This window comes from Panulirus ornatus, chromosome 3 (assembly GCF_036320965.1).
Source record: "Panulirus ornatus isolate Po-2019 chromosome 3, ASM3632096v1, whole genome shotgun sequence".
Classification (NCBI taxonomy): Eukaryota; Metazoa; Arthropoda; class Malacostraca; order Decapoda; family Palinuridae; genus Panulirus; species Panulirus ornatus.
The window spans coordinates 13336507-13346337 of NC_092226.1; the positions used below are offsets into that span (position 1 = coordinate 13336507).

The following is a 9831-nucleotide window of genomic DNA, read 5'->3' on the forward strand; positions in this document are numbered from 1 at the left end:
ACGAGTTTTGGAGTGAGGAGGAGGGGAAGTGAGTGAGGTGTGGAGAGTGGAATTATGGGCGTAAGAACGAATAGGGTTAGAGGCAGAGGAAGGACGATTAGTTATGGAGGAGGGAGGGGATGAATGATGGTGGAAGATACGAAGGCGCCTCCCAGCAACACCAGTGTTGACAGATGAGAGAGGGAGAGGGGGTCGCTCCTCTGTCGACTCTCGTGATGGATCGACCCAGGAGGGAACCTCACGTTACACAACACACACACACACACACACACACACACACACACACACACACACACACACACACAAGCACACACACACACACACACACAAGCTAAATGATGAAGGTTAAAAGTAATAGAAAAACACATACATACTACATGATACATACATACATACATACATACATACAACATGCATACTACATAACAAGTACATACTACATAATACATGCATATTACATAACACATGCATACTATATAATGCATGCATACTACATAATACATACATACTACATAACACATGCATACTACATAACACATACATACTACATAATACATACATACTACATAACACATGCATACTACATAACACATACATACTACATAATACATACATACTAGATGATGCGTATATACTACATAACATACATACATACTGCATAATACATACATACATACGTACATACTACATATTACATACATACGTACATACTACATATTACGTACATACACACATACTACATGATACATACATACATACTATGCACATACGTACGTACATGTTCAATCACAGATTCACATGTGGAAGACTCGTTCCAGCGTTCCTATCCACGGATGTGAAGACACCAGAGAAACATTCAGATGAACCAGATCTGGTCTGACCTACTAACAAAAATAAGAATCATATAAAACCGATGGATTTTGATGTTCATGTTGAAGAGAAACGCACGCATGACAGACATGCTCAGTGAAGCAAAATAAATCAAACTAGTTTAAGTACATATGACTTGAACAAGAGATATTGGCGATGCCTGGGGTCCGGACACGAAATATAATATAGCCATGAGAAAGGCTCGTAAGGTGGTTGATTTACAGAGAAATTTGTATGCCTTGACGTGTCTTCGCCCAATACATATATATTATAAACTTGGAAGTCCTAGTTTTCAACTCTCCTGTTTCATAGCACTCGTTAAAAAAAGAGATTAATTTTCCCTAATTAATATGCAAATTCATACGTACCGCAGGATCTAATTAGCTGGTCACCATCACAGGTCAGTATCCAGTATGTATATATCAAGTTTGTGTCACGTATTGTTCTTAAAAGTTATTCTGCCGACGAGAATTTCTCCATAGACAGACAGACAGACAGATAGACGAAGAAGTGGTGTTAGCAACATGTCCCTCACACACACACACACACACACACACACACACACACACACACACACACACACACACACACACACACTGCTGCAGTGAACGGAGATAATGATTGAACTATAGTCTTTATCGAAGGACATGATGGTCACCAAGTAGAACTTTATACACCCAAGTGACACAGAAAGAGAATATATATATATATATATATATATATATATATATATATATATATATATATATATATATATATATATATAATTTCAAAGAATGTTAAATTCTTTTTGATTGGCCATTTATAGCTGGTTGTGTGATACAGTACAAGCTCCCACGAGCCACTGGTTTTAGATTTGAACAACATAGGTAGATATGAGACAAAACTGGAATTATTATGCTTTAGTATAATTATCCCTGGGGATAGGGGATTAAGAATACTTCCCACGTATTCCCTGCGTGTCGTAGAAGGCGACTAAAAGGGGAGGGAGCGGGTGGCTGGAAATCCTCCCCTCTCATTTTCTTTTCTTTTTTTTCCAGAAGAAGGAACAGAGAAGGGGGCCAGGTGAGGATATTCCCTCAAAGGCCCAGTCCTCTTTTCTTAACGCTACCTCGCTAACGCGGGAAATGGCGAATAGTTTGAAAGAAAAAAAGAAAGAAAGATATAATTGCCGATCATGTTGTGGAATTGGCCTTCATTATGTTTATTGGACGTTATCTCAGATCTTACATCAGTCGTACAAAGGTCACCGGAACTACAATTATCATACCACTCCAATGATACGTGATGTCATTACGACAGTGACGTCATCATCTCGTCTGTTTCCCCCCCGCTCGTCGTGGTGTCTTTACTGTAAGACGAGCCGATGACGAGGCATCACGTCCTCGTCCACACACACACACACACACACACACACACACACACACACACACACACACAACACCACACAACACACACCACCCCTGTAGTGTCCTGTCCACGCACACACACACACACACACACACACACACACACACACACACACCTGTAGTGTCCTCGTCCACACACACACACACACACACACACACACACACACTGTCGACGACACACACACACCCCGCCACACACACACACACACCACACACACACACACACACAACCTGTAGTGTCCTCGTCCACACACACACACAGATGTCCTCACACACACACACACACACACACACACACACACACACACCTGTAGTGTCCTCGTCCACACACACACACAACCCACACACACACTGTATGTCCTCGTCCACACACACACACACAAGAGTCACACCCACACACACACACACCTGTAGTGTCCTCGTCCACACACACACACACTGTCGTGTCCTCGCACACACACACCTGTAGTGTCCTCGTCCACACACACACACCTGTAGTGTCCTCGTCCACACACACACACCTGTAGTGTCCTCGTCCACACACACACACCTGTAGTGTCCTCGTCCACACACACACACCTGTAGTGTCCTCGTCCACACACACACACACACACCGGATAAACAGATCCTCACGTTGAAACCACAGTGTTGACAAGCCATCTACACTTACCCCAGGCCCAGATTTGTCGGCTGGTGACGTGAACCATGAGAGAGAGAGAGAGAGAGAGAGAGAGAGAGAGAGAGAGAGAGAGAGAGAGAGAGAGAGAGAGAGAGAGAGGGTTGGTTTCATTCTTCTACAACTCGGTGGTTAACGTAATTAGCGGTTTCCCGATAACAACAACGTAAGGAGCCCCCGAGTACAGCCTAGAACGCAATTGGCGGTAATTATCAGTTTCTGGAGATTCCTAACAACCTGCCTAGTTATGCCTAATGACCTCAAACTGCTCCCCTCCTCCTCCTCCTCCTCCTCCTCCTGCTGGAGGTTCGCGTCACAGGACCACCTCGCTGGCCACGGTCGCTGTGGGAGGTGGTCTTCTTCTCTGTCTTGAAAGTACTCCACAAAAGCTTAAGAAATTATCAGATTTTTTTTTTATTTTGTAGACCTCGGTCAAGGTCGGGCCTTAATTTAGATATATAGAGGATTATGAAACGGAAAAAGAAAAGACAAAGGAAAGTATTTCCAATGTTTTAAGGACATGAAAGGCCTGTCTTTTGAAAAGTGCCAGGTCATAGTTATTGGGAAAGATATTGGGACAGTAGGGAGTTCCAAAGCTACGAGGTTTAGGGAAAGAAACAGTTATCAAAATGGCCCACCCTTCAATTGCCAACGACCACTCAGTAATCCGTGACGCAGCAGCTTGCCGAGTACTGTGGTCTGGCTAAATTTAGGTGGGGGGGCACACAAGCAGCCAGCTCTCGGGAGCAAATATCAACGTAATACCTGTAGAAGAAGGAAAGTGAACCAACTTTGCGGCGTAGGTCAAGCGAGTCAAGTTCTGAAATTAGCCTGGAACAGTTTATAAGTCAGACCGCTTTCGTCTCAACTCCAGCAAGTAAGGATGCAGAGCTATAACCACCCCAGCTATGAGAACAGTACTCTATACAAGGACGAATCAGTCCTATAAACGGAGTAACTGTTTACAAGAAAAAAGTAGTTCGACATCTTATTAGGGCACTCAGTTTCTTAGAGGCAGACTTTGCTGTTCCCGTAATGTGGGGTTCCCAAGATACAGTAAATGTTACAGTAATACCAAGTATGTTCATTAAGAGGTGGCATTACAGAACCGTCAAAGGCGAAGGGAAACTTATGAGGCATTTTCGATAGAGAAATGAATAGAAACTTTGGTCATGGAGGCATTAAAATACTAAACCAGATTTCGTCGGATTCCGCTCATTTTTATCTGAGGTTATCAGTATCTTCGCGAAGACTGTTAATCCTTCCCCCATCATTGTATTTTGCGCTTTAAGCACATTTTTTTTTCATGCATCGATGAGGGTAGACTGTATCACTAAGTAGACATTCATGGCGTTTGAAGAAATTGGGACAGACGAAACGCCAGTCGAACAATTGCACTTCTGCTGAAGAAGTCTGGATTTAATCGTTTTCTTAACGAAGAATCTTTCTCGTATATTTCATTTCTTCCGATGGATGATGATGGGTTACTGTGGTGTGTGAAGGAAATTTGGTAGTCTTGTAAAATCTCTTAACTTGCGCCATTAGAAAGACGTAACCACATAAGAGGGAAGAGGAATGTGTGTGCACCATAAGTCAATGTAACGACTTAACCAGAATGATACGACCCTTGGGTGTAATGGCCTTCTTCCCTGACATGACCTGTGAGGGGCAGTCTTTATCAAGAGACCATGCTCTCATACGCGAGGGTCGGACCATCTTATCAGAGACCATACTGTCATACGCGAGGGTCGGACCATCCTGTACTACGTTTCCACCCACAAGACTGCCAGAAGAAGAATGACTGTCCGCTGCCCCATTGGATGACCCATGACCCCCAAAGACGTCTTCGTCAGTCATAAATAAACACCTCAGTTTAGCATGTCTTGTTCCGCCATCGCTGAAGAGGTCCTTTATTTACTGATCGGCAACTCTTTCTTCCATGATCCAATTTATAGATATTTACTCTTTTATAATGATTAGATTTAGTAGGGGGTCAGGCTGACTGTGCTATACAAGTGATGATAAAAATATCTATCATTATATCTAATCTATCTATCTATGTCTATCTATCTATCTAGTATGACTGCGTTCTCTTTTCGCTGGGGTGGATTGAGTCAGTATAATACAAGTCCCTTTAACGGATATCGTGTTGCATTACTGGTGGTCACTCCCTCCAACACAGCAGGCAAGCATGAAGGCCACACACTCACAGTTAGTTCGCTGTGACAAGCTTGCTACCCGCCCTGAACCTAACCCCCCTGGGAAACTTCAAAGATAAAATTCTGGAAAGAAATACAATCGTGTTCATTCGGGTCATCTTCCATCGGCGATTTTTGTCTCTTGCGTCAAAAATTGAGGCTCGCGAACTACGACAAAACACCAGCGGCGGGGATTGGCTGTGGTTATGATGACCCAGAGTCCGCTGATTGGTGGGTGGGTCGGGCTGTTGTTCTTCTCCATTGTGGTAACGTTCATAGCTCAGCACAACAGGAAGGAGAGAGACGCCACCCTACGCCATTGCGTTCCAGCAGTTGTTCACTACGAAAAATAATGATAACACGAGCGATGCTGATAACGAAGTTAAGGAATCATGAGAAGATTCATCTCAATCCTCCTCCTTTTAGGCTAGGTTAGGTTAGGCTAGGTTAGGTTGCGTAAGATTAGGTGGGAGAAAAAAAAACTAAACTAGGTTGCGTAAGATTAGGTGAAAATTGACCTAGGATAGGGTTGGTTACTGAAGGAAAAAAAACTAGGCTAGGTTACGGAAGATTAAGTTAAAAAGAGCTTCGCCTAGGTTAGGTTACGGAAGATTAGGTTAAAAAAAAAAAAACTCCTAGGCTAGGTTAGGGTACGTAAGATTAGGTAAAACAACTAGGTTAGGTTACGTAAGGCTAGGTCCAAAAAAAAAAAAAATCCCCCTATGCTAGGATAAGTTACATAAGATTAGGTTAAGAACTCGACCTAGGTTAGGTTAGGTTAGGGTAGGTTACGTTTGTTCCTAAAAAAAAAAAAAATGTACACTAGGCTAGTAAAGTGTCGGGGTTGGGCGGGGGATGCGAATTGTACAGATACAAGATTATTTCGGTTCGTGGTTATAACTTGACGTTAACAACCTTGAAAATTTGATGAACCATGGTTCTCGATGGGACTAAAACCCGAATAACCAACTGTCCCTAAAAAATTAATTCAGTAATGCACTTAATCACCAAATCATCATACAGATAGACTGACACGAAACAGAATTGTCACATATTCCTGATAATTTCTCGGGAAATATGGTGAATGAAAATGATGATTAATACATTTAGCTTAAACAAGCATAACTATCATTTAATAAGGGAATTAATTAATCCTGCAACCCTGTAAGTAAAACTCAGTGGTGTACTCACCGTTTTTTTTAAGAGAAAAAAGAAAATTCTAAGCAGTTTTCGCGCTTCCGATGTTGCGTATATATATAGATATATTTTTGCCTTGGTCCTCGCGCATGTATATATATATTTTTCCCTTGGTCCTCGCGTATGTATATATATATTTTTGCCCTTGGTCCTCACAAGCGATATGTCACAGTTCACAGTTTTATCACCGCTTGATCAGACGTCACTGTTCGTCACGATAGTCACATGCAAGAGACACTGTGATCACACCTGTGTATGGCTCGCTGGCTGTGTTCTGCGTCGCCGTGCGGCCCACCGACCCTCACCCAACCAATTGGTCTTTTCAGGGCGGACGGCGCTCAACCTGCCGCCCGTTTTCTACCAGGGGGAACTGCTAACTGAGACGCCATGGCCGCTGACACTGCTGCTACTGGGCGGGTGAATGCGTTGGTGTGTGTGTGTGTGTGTGTGTGTGTGGATCTCGGTCTGTCGGTCTGTGGTTGCGGTTGTGCACTTTCACTAGCGGTAGTGGTATGGTGGGCTGGCGGGGGAGGGCGTTGTCGTCACATCGGAAGTGAAGGGTTACCCGCGTACACGTATATCTCTACACGTATATATTTTTCATTTCCCCCTTCGATATATATATATATATATATATATATATATATATATATATATATATATATATATATATATATATATATATATATATTATACTTAATCGCTGTTTCTCGCGTCAGCAAGGTAGCGCAAGGAAACAGACGAAGAATGGCCCACCCATCCACACACACACACACACACACACACACACACACACACACACATATATATATATATATATATATATATATATATATATATATATATATATATATATATATATATATATATACGCCCATACACGCACATGTACATACATATACATTTCAACGTATACATACATATACCAACGCAGACATTACATATATACGCATGTACATATTCATACTTGCTGCCTTCATCCATTCCGTCGCCACCCCGCCACACATGAAACTGAATCTCCCCACCCAGCGAGGTAGCGTCAGGAAAAAACAACAAAGGCCACATTCGTTCACACTCAGTCTCTAGCTGTCATGTATAATGCACCGAAACCACAGCTCCCTCTCCACATCCAGGACCCACAAAACTTTCCATGGTTTACCCCAGACGCTTCACATGCCCTGGTTCAATCCATTGACAGCACGTCGACCCCGGTATGCCACATCGTTCCAATTCGCTCTATTCCTCGCACGCCTTTCACCCTCCTGTATGTTCAGGCCCCGATCGCTCAAAATCTGTCACTCCATTCTTCCACCTCCAATTTGGTCTCCCGCTTGTCCTCGTTCCTTCCACCTCTGACGTATGTATCCTCTTGGTCAATCTTTCCTCATTTATTCTCTCCATATGTCGAAACCATTTCAACACACCCTCTTCTGCTCCCTCAACCATACATATATATATATATATATATATATATATATATATATATATATATATATATATATATATATATATATCCCTGGGGATAGGGGACAAAGAATACTTCCCACGTATTCCCTGCGTGCCGTAGGCGACTAAAGGGGGAGGAAGCGGGGGGCTGAAAATTCTCCCCTCCTGTGTGAAATTTTCCAAATGAGGGAACGGAGAGGTGGGCTAAGTGAGGATATACCCTCTAAGGCTCACTCCTCTGTTCTTAACGCTACCTCGCCAACGCGGGAAATGGCGAATATGTATGAAAAAAGGATATATATATATATATATATATATATATATATATATATATATATATATATATATATATATTGGAAAGGATCACAATTTTGCGCGTGATCAAGATATTCCTGTGAGTCCACGGGGAAAATGAAACACGAAAAGTTCCCAAGTGCACTTTCGTGTAATAATCACATCATCAGGGGAGACACAAGAGAGAAATATAACAGTCAGTTGATATACATCGAAGAGACGAAGCTAGGATGCCATTTGGTAAACATGTGATTTGGTAAACATGATGATGTGATTATTACATCATATATATATACTTTTTCGCCGTTTCCCGCGATGAGCGAGGTAACACCAGGAATAGATGAAGGAAGGCTACATGCGCTCACATCCATTCTCTCTATCTGTCATGTGTCAGGTAGCCAGGCCCGCCACAGCCGTGGTGCTTGAGCCCAGCCCAAGCTGATACCAATTTATGTACCAAATAGAGGAAGGATGAATAGATGGGTGAACGGTGCGCCTTCTGCCCGCGCTGGGAACCGAACCCATGCCAGTGCATTGGTTGAGCAACGGTATCCACAACACCGCAAGAGAGAGAAAGCTTCTACTTTCTTGAGATGTTTATGTGGTGTAAAATCTGATTAATTCCTTAATCACAAGTAAATTCCATTCATGCGCGTCTACGACAAATACTGAAGGTTTGCTTTAGTTTCAAGTTTAACATCTTTAATCAGATCTAACTAGAAAGAGAATATGTAATCCCATGTTGTGTTATACAAAAAATGATTAAACTGAAATAACATAAAGCGATATTTTTAAGATGTTTCAGTGATAGGGACTGAATCGAACACGTCCAGAATAAGGTTCCCAACCAATAAAACATACACGCGAGTCGAAATTGCTTTTCTTATCTTACGCATTAAAAAGTCAGTTATTCATCATATCTCCTTCCTCAGCATGAAGATCACATATATTACTATTGAAATATATATGCCAAACTTTCATATCACTGATGCTAATTTGTCCGTGATCTGCAATTCATAAAAAAAATGGAGGATAAATATCATGTAACACTACAGATACCCCTGAAGGCATTACAGAAAACGAAGTATCTTTGAGGATGAACAATATTACTTTCCTTATTTAATTGTCAAAGTTACTTTTAACATCTTCGTTGACTAGACAGTAATACGTCCTTCCAGACAAAGTTACTATTGATGACCATTCCAGGGGCACATAAATATGTTTGTTCCATTAAAGTTCACTAAAATGTTAGCAGAATTATTGCCAAGATACGTGATAAGGTATTAAACAGGGAGTTTGGATCTAGGAAATCAGTTTAAATGGGGTTTTCAAGATTACTGGAAACGAGTGAAATGCATAAAAAGTTGGTGGGGAAAAGTTGTGATAATCACTGAAATGTAAGTGCGATGGAAACAGTGCGTCAGTAAGATAGGTTCGTGGAGAGGACCAGCACTGCTCAAGTCCTTGAGCTTTGACTCTCACTATGATGGCAATGTTTCCCAGAGACGTATACTGGTTGTGGGAAGATGTTGTAGTGTGTGATGGAGTCGGTAATGCCACAGTGGGAAGACCAGCATCGCTGCTAGGCTGCCCGAAGAAGCGGGCTCGCTGCTAGGGTCACCAGTGGGAGGAGACATAAGGTGAGAATTTCCTTAGAATTGGCCGTCTGTGGATATAATAATAATAATAATAATAATAATGATAATAATAATAATAATAATGATAATAATAATAATAATAA

At 41.9% G+C, this 9831-nt stretch overlaps 1 protein-coding gene across 1 annotated transcript in view; it reads right to left on the minus strand.

Moving 5' to 3' along the window:
- The window catches only part of LOC139760644 (uncharacterized), a 185804-nt gene extending 179077 nt beyond the window's left edge, over nt 1–6727 (minus strand). Inside the window, exon 1 of the mRNA XM_071684072.1 lies at nt 6345–6727. The gene's annotated coding sequence lies outside the window, so the exon portion shown is untranslated. The remainder of the gene's footprint in view (nt 1–6344) is intronic.
- Between the last annotated feature and the right edge of the window lie 3104 nt (nt 6728–9831).